Source organism: Eschscholzia californica, unplaced genomic scaffold, assembly GCF_041429995.1.
Source record: "Eschscholzia californica isolate CP2 unplaced genomic scaffold, dmEscCali1.0.p SCAF_4, whole genome shotgun sequence".
Classification (NCBI taxonomy): domain Eukaryota; kingdom Viridiplantae; phylum Streptophyta; class Magnoliopsida; order Ranunculales; family Papaveraceae; genus Eschscholzia; species Eschscholzia californica.
In genome coordinates, this window is record NW_028238461.1 from 13,828,982 (window position 1) to 13,848,502 (window position 19,521).

A 19,521-nucleotide genomic window follows, 5' to 3' on the forward strand; every position below is an offset into this window, starting at 1 on the left:
AATAATTGGGATTTTGTTTGAGAAGAATGTTATAATCAATTAGAGTTTGACACACAATGTTTGAGTGATAGAAGATAGTGTGGAAGAGTGGTAATCATAACTCCAATTATGTTCACCTATCACCATCTACCTTCCTTATAATGTGACTTGCTGAGTAGTGGGAACTACTTTTTCTTTATGATATATCTTGAATAAGGAATCTGCCCCCACTTTGCTCTTTTATGGTAGACAAGGTTCCCTCTAGTTTTATATATAAATGGTGGACTTTGTATATTTGATTTTAAATTTATGAGAATTTAAGATAATTGATAAAATGTGGTTTGAGTAATGTAAGATCGATTTGTCGTGGAACTTTGAGTGAAGCTTAATGTCGTAAAAAATCTAGAATTTGAGGGTAGGTATATCACTTGGTCGATTTCGATAGACAAGAGTTCCATGTTCGTATATAGATTGTTTAAATAAAATAACCTAGAAGACTATGTAATGGCAAGGCTTACTCAACTCACTCAATGGACATCCAATATATTCAAGAAAGTTTCCAATTGTAGTTAGATTTTTCATGTACTTTTCAGTCATGTGCCGTTAGGAATACATGACAAGATATAAAAAAAAAAAATTATATTTTTAAGTAAGATACCTTAAATTCATTATAATTAATGAGAGAGCCGAACATGCGAACATTGATCTGCTAAAAATAATTTGGCGACTTATAATGTGCCCTTAAAACCATAATGCCTCTTTTTATTACAACTCAAACTTCCACATGAATTTGGGGCGTGCGTAAGTAATGATTGTTGCTTTTAAAATGATAATCTATACAATTAGTTATATGCATGGATAATCTAGACAATTTACATTTTTTATAACGTTTATAAGTGATGAAAAACGAACGACATTACACTTATAAGTGATAGAAAAGAAACGACATTACATTTATTAAATGATGATAACACTTACAAAAGTGAATATCACTTAGAGGGTGTTTGATTTTTGCACTTATTAAGTGATTTTCACTTATTAAGTGCGGACCAACAATTTTATGTTGTTTCTTTTTTCTCTTAATAATTGAAATCACGTTTAAGTGGTGATAAAGTAAATGCAAAAAAATAAGCTCCAAGTTATAAGTGCTAAAAAAGACATTTTTATCATTCTTTTAATATAATAATTACCAATATAATTATAACTAAAAAGAAAATCTTAAACAATTGATAAATACTCAATCCTTTTACGACTTTAGCAATGACTCTTCCCCATCTTCACTCATCCTTCACTTAAGTTTTACTTCTAAATTTTTTTTCTCATCTCTTCGTTCACTAATCACGGAACACCCAAACTCCATGATACAACATAAGTTCTTTCTCCTTCATAATTCTTAATCATTTGCGATTAATATTTTTGACACGGTATTTATAAATCGTAGTTCTCTTGTACCTAAACTCGTGAGTTTAATGAATTAGTATGAAATGCTAATATGTAAATACTTTAAGGTTACAATAGACAATTTCTGAATTTTATAACATTTAAAATTAATATAAAAACAAAAATCAAACACATAGAAGCGGCGGAAAACGATCACCACAACACTTAAAATTGATATGATGATATCACTTACTAAGTGATAATGACTTAGTAAGTGGTAGTAACTTGTAAGTGCTAAAAAATCAAAACCCTCTTATTAAGTGCTATCACTTATAAGTGCTAAAAAATCAAACATCCTCATAGGTTTTGTTGGTTTAGGTACCTAAAAATAATATTAGATGCAATTATAGAAGGGAATTAAAAACAGAGAGTACCTCAATGCTTGTAATCTTTAACTATATATTCAAGCAAACTAATAAGAGTTACATTAATCTCCCAACTCAAAATAATATAAAGAATCAAGCAATTGTATTCTCTAAAAGCTAGAAATCGCATAAAATATTACTCCATTTATTTTACATTTATGTAAATATTGATAATATGCCACACCATTCCAAATACCAATAACATAGACATATAATCAAACGTATCGAGATTGACTGTGAAGATTACCAGTTAAATATAGTTACACACTTTACGCAGTAATTAGGAAGGTAAATTAATATCCCTTGAAGAGATTTTTGAAAGCTTTCGATTCTTTTCATGAAATCGTCTAATAAAATTCAAAGCTGCGTTATCAATGTTTTCGTCCACTAAGCTAGGAGGTATAGACATTTTGCTTTGGGGCTTTTTCGTTATTAACCGACTTCGATCCTCCACCAAGTATGAAGGGAGTTTCAATTTTCTCTCAGGCTCTTTCGACATGAACCGACCCGGATCTTGGGCAAGTACGGATGCAGCATCCACGGACCCCTGGCTCATACTCAAGTTAATCACAGTTGGCTCATGGTTAGCCCAAACCCGAGTCATCGGTGTCGATGATGTCCTAAGACTCATAGTTGCAAGGGAAAGAGATGATACCTTAATAATGTTTATAAAGATTTCCATGGATTTCTCACAAACAGATGATAAGTTCTTGTTCTCATTGCTCTTTACCACCTTGTTTTTCTTTGAAGTTGCCTTAACTACCTTGTTGGCCATGATCACTAAATTAGATGAAGTTCATGGTACCTAGAACAAGTTATATATGGTTTGGGTTTTGAAGAAATGAAGAGCACAGTTAGAAGATATGAAATGGTTAGGGTTTTGATGAGTGATTCTTGATTGAGCTAAAGAAGCATCTTTTGTTGTCTTTCCTTTGGTGGGTCTTATTTGCTTTCTTTTTCCTAAAGAAGCACATGCTTCATGACTATAGGAGAAAAGAAATATGAAGATTCTATGCCTTAATCCCCTATCTGTACCCAGTAGAAAAATGGTGCTATAGAGAACCCTAATGTTCAAATTGAACTGTGACCACATAGTTTGGTGATTAGAAACCAACGGTTATGCTGTGCCGGGTACTTCATTTGGCCGAATTCCAGCCGAGATACATGTCCCGTCAGGATTCAGGGAGAGAAAGTAAAACACTTCATTTCTCTAAATCATGTCCGAACACACTTTCTTTGGTGCCCTGACGATGAAACAATGCGAGGACAAAGAGTATCCCTATTTCCAGTTAAAACAGGGGTATTTCTACTTAGCAATTTGTTATGAGGAGGTAATGCTAAATTTCCTATATCCATAATCTAAATAATGACCACAATGCCGACAGTGTCAAAATGTTGTGAAAAACCTCCAATTATGTTCCCCTCCACATATAAAATAGCTTTTCATATAGAGGATACATGAGTTTGAATTAGCTAAGTGGCGACATTTTAGTCAAGAAAGTTCTTCACAACAACTAAAAGTGTTGGTTTCACCTTCATTTTCAACTTGATGCTATTCTCTTTTGTAAAAACATCTTCTTTAGAAAAGGCCTTATGGTGTTTGTCTATTTCTCAATTTTAGATCTAATATGACTTCAGATTATTATTGATTCGGGTTAGATTTAAGAGAATTTAAGAGAATTTGTTATTTTATCAGAGGGTCTGCGTGCGATTAGTCTGGATGACCGATTCAGGTTGATTTTACGTCATTTAAATCAGATATGGGAGTGTGAATTAAAAACTCATTGTCTGAAACTTTATCGAGTATTTTATACAAAACATTACAAGTTAGAGTCAAACTTTAAATTCAAATATATGACTTTGGCAAATATCATCTAAACATTCATCATTCATGAAGGAAACACCAACTAAACTTTGTTTATTCTTAATGACATTGTTAATTAGCACTAAATATGATACAGTTCGTGATTGAATACATTAAGACGATGATTACTAAATCTGAGTTAGCTATTTATCTAAATGACAACAGAATTAGTGGTGGCCAACGGGTCGTGCCGTGGCGGCACGACCCGTTTGACAGCCGTGACGTGTTAGACACGCCACAACCACGCCACAACCACGCCAGGCACAGCTTTGAGCCGTGTCGCGCCTAGACTACAAGGTTTTGGCACAAAAACGCCCCATGACAATGATCCAGCCATGCCGTTTTCGTGGCGGTCCCAACCGTTTCTGTGTCGGGTCGTGGTTAATGGGTCAGTTGTTGCCAAACTTAACAAAAGAAAGCACTAAATAATGTTTAAGTCAAACGTTGTGATCTTTGTTTTAAACTTTAGAATCTATGTTTATTTTATCACTTAATAATTTATTAACTATTAATTTTATCAATTAACAACTACTTTTAACAAAATAACAGTGATATTTCGTAAATTAAGTAACCGTTTCTAACGGATTAGCGTGCCGTGGCGGGTTAGGAACGTCATGGGCCGTGGCGTGTCGTGTTTCTGTTGCTAACGTGTCGTGGTTGACGGGTCTGTGAGCTTAAAATCCCAGACCCGCCACGACCAGCTTGACCCGTGACGGGTCGGCACGACACGGCACACGACGTTCCGTGTCGTGTTGCCTTATAAACGGGTTGTGTCGGTCCGTTTCCGTGCCAACACGACCCGTTGGCCACCACTAAACAGAATTGATTCAAGATAAAGATTCCCATTTTTACCTATTGCTTTCTCTCAATCTTTTTGGTGTTGTTCTCTTCCTCTTTACTTTCTCACTTGACATCACATAACCCTTGAGGCTTAACCCATGAAGCTCTTAGCCTCTTACCAGACTTCGTTAGAATCCTTTTTCCAATGTTTAATTAGATTTTTTTTTGTTGAAAGGTTTAATTAGATTTTAGTAACCTTTAAAAAGTATTACCTTATTAAACTTATTGATTAATATGTTTTATAGAAGTCGCTGTTACGAGGAAATAAAAAGAAATTTCAGAGTGCAAAGCTTTGGGTATTAAGAGAACGTAAAGAAAATTCCAGAGTCAAAGTTTTGAGTGGAAACAAAAGCACTCCAACGACAAAGTTTTGAGTGGAAATAAAAGTCACGAAAGTTTCTCCTATGATGATTATTGACCAGATCAAAAGCACTCCAACGCTACCTAAGGATTCGACCATTTCTCCCACGACAGAGAGAAACTCCCACTGGTCCCCACCGACAGCGCCTTTCACCAAGATTAATGTCGATGCCTCTTTCGTCGAGGGCAATGAGTTTGCAGGAATTAGCAATGTAGTGTATGATGATCAAGCCTCCTTCATAGCGGCTACGGCATGTAACTTCAGAGGTCAAAATGCAGAGGAATGCGAAGGATGGGCCATCGTCAAAGCGCTTCAATGGTCGGCTACAAAGAACATCGCGTACCTCCATATTGAGAGCGATAATAGTAATATTGTTCGGATGCTCAATGGCCAACAAGCAGATATTGGATGGCAAACTTCCAAGCTGGTCAACAGAATCCGCCAACTGGAAGGAAACTTCACAAGACTTATTTACTCCCATGTCTATAGGGAAGGTAATACCAGAGCGGATCAGCTGGCAAAATGGAGTCGACTGCATGGAGGAAACTGGACCTGGCTTGCTCGATCAGATCTTCCGGTCGAATTACAGCCCTCGTTTATGTAGTTCTCGAGTCTGTTGCTTTCTCCTCAACAAAAAAAAAAAAAACAAAAGTAATTTTGAACATATGCTTAATTAGAGTTACCTATTTCAGTTTTAGGTTATTTCCCAAATGGCCCCCAACTTTATGACCAGCTTTCTGCCTAGCCCCCTACTTTAGCAAAAATATCTATATGGCCCCCTTTTTCAGTTACCGTTAACTAGTCATCATTTCTCTATCTTCCATCTCATTACCTCTCTCTGCCACCTCACGTTATCGCCACATCATCGTCTTCTCCGGCGAAAGTTGTCGGCCGCTCAATTTTCCGGCCAGCGACCTTCAAACCCAAAAAAAATATAATGAGATGGAAGAGAGAGAAATGATGACTAGTTAACGGTAACTGAAAAAGGAGGTCATATGGGTATTTTTGCTAAAGTAGGGGGCCAGGCAGGAAGCTGTTCATAAAGTTGGGGGCTATTTGGGAAATAACCCTTCAGTTTTTCCTCTTCCTTTCTCACTACCACCATCAGTTACTTCCGACAACCTCAACCACAAATTTCGGCGACACCTCTCCATGTCCTGCCCCATGTAGGGCTGGGAAAACGGTCCGAGACCCCGGGGTCCGGCCCGTTCGGCCCGGACCGTTAGAGCCCGCTGCCCGTAGCCACCCTGAGCCGGGCTAACCCGGCCCGATGAATCGGACTTATTGGGCCGGGACTCGGACATAACCTCAAATCAGAGTCCCGGCCCGTTATACCCGTCCGTTACCCGAGCCGACGAATCCCACCCGCTACCCGAGCCCGAGTACCCACGATCCGTGTGAATTCCTTTAGATCCAACGGTTGAGATAGGGCGTCTCTTCTCAGCCGTTGGATTTAAACACCTTACCCCTTTATCTCTATAAATAACCTCCTCCACAGAAACCTAGAATAAATGAAACCCTAAAACTCTCTCTCTACCTCCCTCTCTCTCTACCTCCCTCTCTCCGCCTCTTTCTCTCTCTAACTCTAACAGACAATGAAGTAATGAACCCTAAAGACTAACCTAAATCCCAACCCTAATCACTTCAGCTTATCTATGGGTATCTTTCTGCAGAGAAAGAAAATTAGGGTTGTTGTTGACATCATCTGATTTAGAAGCTTTATGATCAAATTATAAGTTAGGTTTTTTTTTCACCTTCTGACAGTTGACGTAGGAAGCCAAAAGTCTTTTGTAGTAAGGATGAGCCATGATCTTTGCCCTAATTGAGCAACTGCTGCTATTAGGGTTGTTACTTTCATCAGTAGCAAAATAACCAATATTATTATCCATTTTGGTATTGTTGTTGTTGCTTTGTGGTGGCTGGTGATGATGATGATGACCTTCAAAAATGAGAGAGAAATTAGGGTTATGAAGGTTGTGGTAATTGTTGTTGGCTAGAGGAAGAAAAAGAGTAGGTGTTTCAGCATTAGTAAGATGATGAAGTAGAAGAAGAAATTAGGGTTATCTAAGATATGAATATAATGAAAAATTTAAGTTTATCATTAATTTATTATTATTAGTTCAAAATTTGTTATTAGTTTATGTTTAAAACCCAAGTCCGTCCGGCCCGTGACCGCCGGAGCCCGCTCGGGCTGCCGGGCACGGGCGGGCTACGGGCAGTATATAAAAGACTTTTGTCCGGCCCGATCCGCCCGGCTACTAGTAGCGGGCTAGGAATTTTGGTGCCCGAGTCCGCCTTTGTTTCGTCCGAGCCCGACCGAACCCGTCCAATTCCCACCCCTAGCCCCATGCCCAGCGATTCCTCCACCATCTCCCGCGACCCACTGATTCTTCTTTTATCTTCCCTCTTTTATTTCTCCTCTATTTCTTTCTTTCCCTCTCTTCTCTCTATCTCCGGCGAAGGGGAGGAGCCCCTTCGCCGGACCTCGTCTGGTTTTGAAACCAAAAAAAAGATTCATATTGATTTAGAAAAATTAAAAAGGTAGAAGAAAAGTTCGTCCAAACCAGATTGTACTTTGGTAATTATCAATGGAGTCACTATCTTCCTTTGAAATCAACGAATCAACTCCATCAACTCCATTCAACCAAGATTCAACAACTACTCTCTCTCTCTCTCTCTCTCTCTCTCTCTCTCTCTCTCTCTCTCTCTCTCTCTCTCTCTCTCTCTCTCTCTCTCTCTCTCTCTCTCTCTCTCTCTCTCTCTCTCTCTCTCTCTCTCTCTCTTAATGTCAATCTACCCCATCTTACTCTCCTTCAAGTCAATTCGCCACCTTTAACACGCTAAACTCTAGTTACTAAAACCCTAATCCTAAATTTCATATCTGTAGTCTTCTCACCACAAAATTTGTATTCTTCTTCTCCAATCATGAAAGGGTTAGTGAAGAAACCCAATTTACTTCTTCATCTGATTTTCTTATTGCTTGTTTTTTTCTTCATCTTCTCTGATGCTATCCCTAAAGAAGAAGATATTCGATGTCTTCAAGGAGTGAAAACCTCACTCAAAGATCCTCAGGATAGACTTAATTCATGGGATTTTGGCAATCCTCGGGGTGGACTTAATTCATGGGCTTTTGGCAATCCTACTGTGCCTTTCATCTGTAAATTCCTTGGTGTTACTTGTTGGAATGATCGGGAGAATCGTTTGTTCAGTCTTCAACTTAAAAATTTGGAACTTTCTGGTGAAATCCCTGATTCTTTACAGTATTGCCCAAGCCTTCAAACTCTGGATCTCTCTGATAATAAGATCTATGGTAAGATTCCTCGTCAAATTTGTGATTGGTTGCCTTTCCTTGTTACCCTAGATCTCTCTGGAAATGATCTTACTGGTCCCATCCCAATTAAACTATTTAATTGTAAGTACTTAAATAAAATTATTCTTTCTAATAATCAATTATCAGGTAAAATTCCTTACCAGTTAGGTAGTCTTAATCGTCTTAAAACATTCTCTGTTGCTAATAATGATTTATCCGGTGAGATCCCTTCATTTCTGTCGAATTTCAGCAGTGCTAGTGATTTTGATGGTAACAAAGGACTTTGTGGTAGTCATCTTGAGTCTAAGTGTAGTGGTAAGAAGAAGAAAAACCCACTTGTCATAATTGTTGCCGAAGTTGCAGGTGCGGCGATATCGTTGTTGTTTGCGTTTCCACTATGGCGATGGGCTAGCCGTCGTCGAGGCAGGGGAAGAGAAGGAATTGGCATATTTGATGATAGTAAGTGGGCAGAGAGATTGAAACCTTATAGACAAATTCAGGTTACTTTGTTTAAGAAACCTATTGTGAATCTCAAATTGGGAGATTTGATGGGTGCAACTACGAATTTTAGTGAAGAAAGCATTATAATATCGACGACAACTGGTACTTATTATAAGGCAGTTCTTCCTGATGGATCAACTCTTGCCATCAAAAGGCTCCATAGTTGTAACCTTAATGAGGTGGAATTCCGATCTGAGATGCTAAGATTAGGGCAAGTCCGACATCCCAATTTAGTTCGCCTTTTGGGATTTTGTGTCGTTAGAGATGAGAAGCTTTTGGTGTATATGTACATGTCTAATGGGACTTTGTTCTCTCTGTTGCATAGAGAAGAAGGTGATGTGAGTATTGAAAATGGTTTGTTGGATTGGTCGACGAGGCTAAAGATCTGTGTTGGTGTTGCTAGGGGGCTGGCTTGGCTTCACCATGGCTGCCAACCTCCAATGTGGCCCCAAAATGTCAGTTCTAACACTATTCTTCTTGATGATGATTTTGAACCTCGAATAACTGATTTTGGTCTACGGAAGCTCATTAATGCCGATGTCACTCACGAGAGCTTTTTCATCAGTGGGTCTCGAAGGAAATTTGGTTATGTTGCTCCTGAGATTTCTAGCACCACGGTTGCAACATTGAAAGGTCAAGTTTATGGGTTTGGCGTTGTGCTTCTGGAATTGGTAACTGGACGAAAGCCTCTTGAAATCAGTAATGGTGAAGAAGAATTCAACTTAGTTCTTTGGGTCTATCAACTTTCTGAGTTGGGTCAAATCAAGGATGTGATTGATAAGTCTCTTTGCGGGAAGGGCCATGATGAAGAAATTCTTCAGGTTCTGGCAATAGCAAAAGCTTGTGTTATAACTAGGCCAAAGGAAAGGTCTTCAATATACAAGACTTACCAGTCGTTGAGGATCATTGGGGCAGCACATGGTTTCTCAGAAGAGGTTGACGAGTTCCCACTGGTATACGGCAAACAAGAATAGTCATGGGTCAAAGACAGGACAATCGGTAAATATTTGCACTTCGAAGTTCTTCTTTGATGCACTAGGTATGTCAAACTTGTATGCAGTGGTATGGTTTTTCGTTTTTACTTTTGTAAACCTCATTTGTATTTTTTCCTATATATAGATTTGTATAGAACTGATGTAAAAGCTACTTGAACTTTAGTAGTTCTCATTCCTCGGAACTTCAGTTCCATGTTCAGATGAAAAGGTGCTTTTCATGCTCCTTTTATGTCTGTAACATGCTCATGGCAAGTAGCTTTAGTAGTCCATGTTGAAAAGTTGCAGGAATCATATTGCTAAGTTCTTGTGCATACTTCATGCAAATGAGCTTGTATTATCAGAACAGTTTCTCTTGTAAAACATATTCAGCTTTTGTACCATTCATAAAATTATTAGAAGAAACAACTTTGTACACTTGTTCTATGAATGACCTCACTACTTTCAGTGAACTCCCTCTGCATTTGTCTAACTCGGCTTTGAGGTGAAGGTATGGTGTATCACTTCCTAATGTCTAACTCGTGTACAGGACAGTCGAGATTTTTCATCGTATTATCTGCCACCTAATAATTGTGAACCTGTCAACAATTATTTGGCCAGTTGGTTGTTCATTTACTCCGAAAACCCAGAGGTCACTGTTTCGTTTCACACTGGAGGTGAAATCTATCTTTTATTGAATTGTGTCAAGGCGTGCAAATAAAGTAAAACCAGGAATTGACTTTCATGCCCCTAGGATAGTCTTAAATGTCTTTCTATGATCTTTATGACTCAAAACTCATGTATGTATTCATGACATATCAATGTCATATTGAAAGTGATGATGGTAGTTATAGAGCTTATTCAAATTCATTTATGTATTCATGATATATCAATCTCATATTGAAAGTAACGATTGTTGGAGTCCATGTCGAAAAAAATAATAATACTGAACCTTAAGCTCTATTTGTACCCCACTTATGTTATTTACAAGGTTAAGAGCTTTGCTCTCTACCCAACTGAGCTAGACGGGCCGGATCTATTGTTTCACAAACATACGGTACTACAACATTCAACTTTATAGACACCAAATCATTCTGCTTTTATCCCTTCATAGGGTCAAAATCCCATTTCCTCCTATTTTCAGCATAAGAAGAAGCCGAGTTGAATATGCATGAAGATGTGTTATCTGGTTAACCTTTATGGAAACTCTAATATATTTGTCTCCTCTCATCTTTATGGAACCAACTCCTTTTCTCATAGGAAAATATTTTTTCCTTCGGCTTAGGAAGGGAGCCACTTTTCTTCTCAGACGAAGGGATTCCGACAAATGGAACCCTTTCCTTCGCCAGAACAATAAAAAGAGAGAGAGATGATATGAAGATGAGAGGAGATAAGATGGCGGTGGTTGTGTTTGAAGACGGAGGCGGTGCTGGTGGAGAGAAAAGGGGTTGCCCGACAAAGCTTTACTTTTTCCGATTCAATATGTGTTGTAACATGATGGATAAGGGCTTGTATCATCCAAATGTATTCTCTTTGGGTGTAAATGTCCCTGGATTTGTTGTTTTTACCTGCCTCTCTAATCTTTGCTTAGTATTTACGAGTATATATATGGTAGAATCATATAAAATTTCTGTGACAATATTGGATGTCAAAGTTTTAATGGACCTTTATGACATTGTTCTTCTCCCTCTTTTTTTCTCAGCTCCATAGGAAAGTTCCTATTTCTTAAATTGGGAGGTAAAATTACAATTAGATGATCTGCATTCTGGTCATTATAGTTCTCCATACTAGACATTTCTCTGTTGCAGATATCAAGGTTCTAACTTCTAAGCATATTATTTTCGTAAAATAGTTCAATTATTGAGCTTCGATTATTCTTTTACTAGTATCTTTATCTTCTTAATCAATATCATACTCATCATCAAGGTCAATTTTCTCTTTTTATCTCTTCTCTTTTCAAATTCTTTTTACTACAAAATCACCATTTTCTCTTTATTCTCCCATATTCTCTGTTTCTGTTCACTTACTTCAAGTCTGGCAGTTGTCTTTCCGGGAACGATCTTGGTTTCTTTATAGAAACAAAGCTTTCTATAGGAGGTAACTTTGTTTCTTGAGAAACTGAGACCTCGACTTCGAGACATCTCGGTTTCTTAGAGAAACTGATAAACTAAAACTTTGTTTTGAATACGGCCTCTTGTTCCCGCTCTCTTTGGCCATTATCATCCATATTATTGTAAAAAATACAACTGCATCCGCCTGTTGCAAAATTTATTGTGCCTCCAACATGTGAACAGATATCGGTTGACGATGATGTTGGGTTTTCCTCCTAGTGGGGAAACCTAGTTCGATTTGGATGAGGAAACCAAATCCGGACCCAAGTCGAGTTTCTTTGGGTCCGTTACTTATGACAGTAGAATTAGGGTTAAGGGGAAGTCTATAAATACTTCCTTAATCTTAATTAGAAGTTGAGAGCACAATTAGAAACGCACAAGAGAAGAGGGAAGAGAAGGAGGTTGTCGAGAAGAGCGGGGCAGAACTTTTTTCAGCACACACAGTCTTCGTTGTTCGGAAAATCCGACGGTGAGATCTTTTCCGATTAAGCTGAAATTTTGCAGAGGTATTCCTGACTTGTTCATTTAGTATTTGTACGGTGGAATCGTTATTTGGTGGTCGGAATCTTAGTGAATCTAGGGTCGTTTTGGAGACAAAAAATTCTAATCATAGAAAGTCACATCAAATTTCTGGCTATAATATGTGTGTAATGAAATTTGTTAAGCAACGAAAAAGAATAAGTAATTTTTGGGCAGAAATCCTATGTAAGTTACCGTTGTTCTTACTTTCAGTATTGAATTACTGAATCGGATTACAATTACACATATGGTGTGTTTGGTTGCAGGATTCCTAAGTAGGATTCCTATCAAAAGTGGAATTTGGTAGGAATCATGAATCCTTGGTCTGTTTAGCTACCAAGAATCCTAAGACTCTTGAATCCTAATTCCAAAATTTGTATTTGACCAAAATCCCACGCTATGATTTGGTAGATTTGCTAGGATTTTGAATTAATGAACCTAAATTTCAAACTTAAAATCAACAAAAAAATATTTTCTTCTACTAAATCATTATTTTTTTTCAAAATAATTATTTTTTTCAAAAATCATATTTTTTCTAAAGACGTTTAAAAATACTCAAATAATAATAAATAGGATTCTTAGTTGCCAAACAAGTCAAAAAATATTACTTGGATTCATGAATCCGTGGAATCATGAATCCCAATGACTCATGAATCCGCGGATTCATGATTCCGCCATCCAAACACACCAATATAAGATTTCCACCTTTTGATCGGTTTTAGCATGGCAGTTTTGGGAGGATAATTTATAAACCCAAAATTTGAGGGATATCAAGAAACTATACTCAATTTGAAAAAATTTGGAAAAAAAAGTCATTTTGTAAAAGCACAACTTTACCCTCAAAATCAACGTATACCATTTTTGAAAATTTGTGAACAAATCTTAGTTTGACAATTTTATAAATTTCTAAAAAAATCGTTTTTGCTCAAAAATTGTTTTGCAAAAATGTTTTGCATTTGACAAACATAGACTGGCACTAACATTTTGGCTAAAACATATTTTATTTGTCTTGTGAAGAAAGAAATCGTTTTTGCAATTTTTATTTTGCTTTCAACATAAACATTTAGACTAATGCATCTTTTAATATGTCTTTCGCAACATTAAAATGTTATGCATATTATCCTCTGTATTTAACAAATCCATTAACGAACAAATTATATTTTGGTTAATGCATCGACAACAACGTAGTTATATATGTTGACAACAACGTAATTATATATGTTAGTCAACAACATAATTATATATGTTAGTCAGTATTTATAACAAGTCAGGACAATTATATACAGCATTTCATAACATATGTTGTCAACAGATATAACATCACATTTTTTTTTACGAAGGTGGCCATTTGCTTAATACTTATTAAGAATTAGAATTCCCCATAATGTTAGCGTTGTACGTCGCCAACTAACTTACAATGCAATTAGGAATATTAGGTAATTCTCAAGTCTCATTTAAATTTAAATTGACGCAAATTTTGCTAGTATATGAGCTACTTGGTTCATCTTTTTCGGAGAGAAGGAATCCTGTAAAGTGTCGGAGGAGATACTTGCTCTTTTAACATCTGGAAAAATGTTCTTTATCTTCCAAGGAGAGGTTTCACTTTTATTTGACCAAGCATCAACCACAACGTTGGCATCACCTCCAACAATACACTTCCGACAACACCTTTGATTAGCTGGATGTAAGGCTAACCTTGTCGGCATTGCTTCCACCTCTAATACATTCATCGTCATCACCACTCTAGATGTGGTTGTTGTGAATGACCCATCACGGTTCTTCTAACTGACACTACTGCCCCTTTACCATCTTTAAAAGCGGCATCAATCTTTCGTCACTTCAACCATGGGAGCAGTCAATACTTCATCTCTCTCATTTGTTTCCCTGTCCACCACATCATCTTGTTCAGTCTCATTCATGGAGAAGTCATTCATCATGTTTGTAGCTCCCGGACAACTATTGATTTACATAGATTGATCCCTTCAAATACCATCTTATTCCTAGCTTTCCACAGAGACCACAAGGTATATATCCTTGTCTTAATCGAGCAGTGAGTGCCCTCTCCTGTGAACCGCCCATTAACTATATCAATGAAACCCATATGACCTACCATGTTAAGTGATAATTGAGGACAACTCCAAACCTCCTTAGCAAATTTATAATTTCTAAAGAGGTGTTCAATATCTTCTACTTCTTCACGTAGAGCATACTTTTGAAGTTCCATCATTAAATCAAAGGGCCCTTAGTTTCGTGGGAAAAGCATTATGTAACAATCGCCAAAGGAAGAATTTTACCCGTGGAGCCACGTTCAGTTTCTTTCAAAATCTATGCCTAGTTAGACCATTGGAAATACCGAAGTCCGTGATGATGAGAGCAAGTCTTTCTCAATAGATTTTGATGAGAAGGATCCATTTTTCGTATGTATCCACAACAATTTATCTTCAATATTTAATCCATTCAATGGAATCTGCGGCCCAAACTGAAATTTCATCAAATGTAGTTTCAATCAAATTCTTCTTCCACCTATAATCCTCATCGATAAGCTCATTCACCGTATCTTCAAATCCGAAGCCTCCTGTTCTTCATGTTTTAGAGCAGGTTTGAACCCCATAAGGTTTGGCAACCATGAGTCCTCCCAAATTCGAGTACTTGTCTCGTCACTAACCGAGAAGCACATGCCCTCATTCATAACATGTCTCATTTCCAACATACTTCTCCAAGTAAAAGGCATGGGCGACTTAGGTGCATATATCCAAAAGTTCATATTTTTTAGATATTTCGCTATTAGAAGTTCCAACCATTGCGCCTCTAGCTCTATATGGAAACGCCTTCTTTTTCACTTGCTTTCAATTTCTTCCAATTTAAATAATGCATTGTAGGGTTGTCTGTATTATGCCCCCACTAGAATTTTCTTTGTTGTTTTCTATTTTATCAACAACCCTTTTTGGAGCCAAATTAGTGTACAGGAGATAAATCGGTGTAAATGTCAGTTCACTCTTCAATAAAATCGTTCTTTTCACATGGGAAAGAATATTTCTCTTCCATTCCGACAACTTCTTCTCAATCTTCTACATAGGAAAAACATACGATGAAAATTTGTGTTTGGGTTTCAAGAAAAAATTTCTCAAATACGTGTCGTCTTCTTCATCTTCTTAACCACCAAGATATTTAACACCATATGTTTTCTGTTTTCATCACAATTAACACTAAGCTGAACCGAAGACTTATGATAATTAATTAACTGCCCTAAGCAATTAGCATATACATCGAGAATAGTTTTTTAGTTGACAAATATTAGCCTCTGTTGTTTTCACAAATAAGAGACCATCTGCGAACATAAGCTCGATAATACTCGACGTCAACCGGTTAACCTTAAGCTATATAAACTATATTTTCAGCTTGTACAACCAACTTCGTGAGCATTTCAGAGCATAGAATGAACAGATAAGGACTAAGTAAGCATCCTTGTCTAAGTTCCCTCTCACTTCGAGAACAACCCTTTGGTCTACCATTCAACAAAATAAAGAAAGACGCAATCGACACACAATTCATGATTAATAGGTGGCTATGAGCAATAATTTTATACCTTCTAGAAAATCGCTTAAAAAATTCCAATTCACTCGGTCATAAACTTTCACCATATCCACTTTAAAGGCGAAGGATCCATCTTTTACAAGGTGTGAGCAATAAAATGAAATACTTTTTGTGTCACGATGATATTATCTGATATTTGGCGTCCTTACACAAATGCATTTTGAACAGGTGATACGAGTTTTTCCTGGAATGGGCGTAAAATATCATTATAAATCATACTTAGACAAATCACGTGACACCCCGTGCCTCATAAATAGACACCAGCATGCTCCGGTAATTTACATAGGAGACTCTGCCAAATTTAGACTCGTTCGTACGATAGAGAAGACAATAATATCATTACAAACAAATCCCTAGGAAGCTTTACTATCCGTCGGTGTTGAAGTTATTGTGTTTGGGTTATAGGCAGCTTCCTAGCTGGCCAACCGTGAGGATGAAAGGACAGGGAAGAAGATTTTAGCTTTAATCCCTACATCTAGTGTTTTCGTATTTGTGAACTCTTTTTAAATTCTTTCAAGCCGCTGGTACAGAGCTACTTTGGCTCTTTATAGAGCCCAAAAATTAGAAACTTTTCACTTTCTCTGTAGATAAGGTTTGTTATTTACAGAGCATAGAGGGACTAAAATCAAATTTTGATAAGGATCAAATTGAAAAAACGATTATATATTGATTATAGAGTAAAAAATATTTTATCATCCTAAACCCCATCACCAGCACCTTCCAACAACCCAACAACCCAACAATCAACACCACAACTATGAACAAGCAACTCACAATCACCTACCAGAAACACTAGTAATAGAACAAACTAACAATGAAGAAGGTGCATTAATGAAGAAGCTTGGTGGTTAAGAAGTTTCATCAGTGAAAGAGTTTGATATTGAAGAACTCAACTACAACTCTTCATTGGACTCATATAACAACATTCTAAGCGAAGACATAACTTTGGAGGTAAGATAAACTAATTTGTGGTGATTATATTAAAAAAGAACTCAGATTTTAGGTCAAAATTTTTTCCTCGCTTTTATGAACGACCAAAATTTCGGTCAAATAATGCTTAGAACGATGAACATTTCGGTAACGTTTTTATCAAACAAATTCGGTACCAAAAAATTTCTCACAAAACTTCGGTCAGTTTTATGTGTACTTTTTCAACATTTTCGGTCAGTTCCACAATTATTTTTTCAACATTTACGTTTAGTTAAGTCGTTCTTTATGCAAATTTATGGTTGTTTTCCCCGTTTTATGGCAAAAATTTTGACATGATTATTTACACTAGGATTGTTAGATCAATAGGTTATTATTCTAAGTAATGGTGATTTAGTTAGAGTATAATACAATCACAAACATATTTAGATTTGATAACAAAAAAATAGGAAAGCCCACTTTTGTCTTATAACCCCAAAAGTTTAGAACCACCAAAAGTCTTAGAAAATTACTAAAATATAGAAAGACTTGTTTCGCCTTTCTTTATGTCTATGATTTTACAAAAATTCTACCATCTGCAACCATTTTGCTTACTAATATATCTTCACGTTCATTGTCTTCATTATCTTCATCAATTGTCGAGGAAGTGTGGGCAGAAGATGGCAAAGGTGCAGCTTCCTCCTCCAAAGTTTGTGTTATGACTTCCTTCTCTAAAGTTGGTGTTATGACTTCTTCCTCTCGAATTGGTGGTACGACTTCCTCTAAAGCTGGTGGCGGGGTTTACTCTAATGTTTGTAATGTAGCTTCTTGTTAAAGTCGTTGTTTTTTACCTTTCTTCCTCAAATAAGACTGTGTTGGTCTCTCTCTTTCAACTAGTACTTTTTTATTTGTTTTTCCCAAATTAGTAAGAGGGGTTTCGAGTTTCGTTCCTCTGTATAAAATAATAAGTAAGAAATTCGATCTATAACATAGGATTGAATATAAACTATGAACAACAAATAAATTTTAACCAGAAAGATATTTAAAATTTTCGGTGAAAAACAACAAAAACTATAAGCAAAATACGGGAATAAAAAAAAGATAGATTTTCGGCAGGAACCACCAAATTTAAACCGATTTTTTTTTGGCAAAAACTAACAAAAAGTATGGCAAAAAAAATCTCATCTTCTTCCATGAATTTCAACCAAAATATTTAATCATTCTCAAAATCCGACTAGGGAACTCTAATACTTAGTAAAAGAAGCCATGAAACCATAGTTAAAACTAGTAAAATCATACCTAAAGAGAAATCTACTTTCATTGGTATATATGATTCAAGATTTCGAGAGAAAGAAGATAAAAATCATAATATAATCAGACTAACTACAAGAAGCCATAAAACCCTAATACATCAAGATAAATCTATAACATTAAAGAGAAACTTATGATCAGTAAATTTCTAAATCTATAACAAGATTTCTTTGAAAACTTAAGCAAATAAGCAAGGAGAGTAAAAAGAAAAAGAATCTTACCTTTGCCTCTGATATCTCATCATTTGGTTCTAGAAGTTAACTAGTATTTGAGGGTAAATTTTTTTTTCCTGAGAGAAATATGAAAAGTTGGAATGGTTTTAAGAATTTCTGGAGGGAAGAATATGGATGAAGGATTTTACATGGAGGGAAGAACTTATTTCTAAAATAGGGTTCAATTCTAAATACCTAATAAGTTGTGATAAAGTCAAAGGATTTGTAAACACTAAAAGTGTATCTACAAATAGCCATCTCTGTAAATAACTCTTAGTAGTTCTGTAAATATCTGCGACCATTCTTTCATGTACGAACTTCAATGTAAGCTATAATATATACTCATTAAAGAGATCAACAAAGACTACTTTTTTCTTATCAAAATCAGTCTCTCTATTGTTCTTCGTTGTTATTGATTGCAAGTTTATTAATTTCACATGGTATCACAAAGAGATGACCTTATGATTATTTTACGTGATTTTATTGTCTTCGTCAAAAGCCACGATTACTCTTTTACCTTTATTTTTACTTCCTCATCCAATATCATAGTCATCATCAAGGTCAATTTTCTTTTCCTTTTTGATCTCTTCTTCTTCCAAATGTCTAACTAAAATTTCACTGTTCTCTCATTTTTTATCCTTTCTTCTCAGTTTCTCGTTACCGGCTTTAAGCTGAAAATTGTCTTTTTCAGAAAAATCTCGATTTCTTTATCAGAAGGAGGTAACCCTGTTTCTTAAAAAACAAGACCTCAAACTTCGGCTTCTCTAAGAAATCGATAAACTCAAACCTTGTTTTGAACGAGACCTCTCGTTCGCCCTTTCTTTGTGCATTATCTTCGATGTTATTGTGAAAATGTAACCGCCTCTATCAATTGTAAATTGATTGTGCCTCCAACACTTGTCTTCTGAAGACATATCAGTTGACGATGATTCCAAACTCTTTATATTGTATCTCACACATAGGGGGCATAAATTTCTGACTGAGTTGGACATAAAACCAACGTAGATTCCCTCCCATGATTGGAGTAACAATGACTAAAAGTTCTAATTATCAGAAGACACATCGAATTATTGTTCAGAAGAGGTCTCTAATGAAATTTTAAGAAACAAGATACCTAGTGTAGATAATTGTTTTTCATTGATTTAAAATTCATGATACAATAGATTTTGATACTATTCAGATTTACAAAACAAGTGAATAACAACAATAAGATATTCAGTTGAAGTTTGAATTTGTC

The 19,521-nt window shown here is 36.3% G+C and overlaps 1 pseudogene across 1 annotated transcript; it reads left to right on the forward strand.

The window, feature by feature from the left end:
• Positions 1-7,622: 7,622 nt before the first annotated feature.
• LOC147542929 (putative inactive receptor kinase At1g27190 pseudogene) lies at positions 7,623-10,069 on the forward strand (annotated as a pseudogene). Its single transcript, XR_015239780.1, has one exon. The product of XR_015239780.1 is annotated as a putative inactive receptor kinase At1g27190 pseudogene (transcript).
• The last annotated feature ends 9,452 nt before the right edge of the window (positions 10,070-19,521 follow it).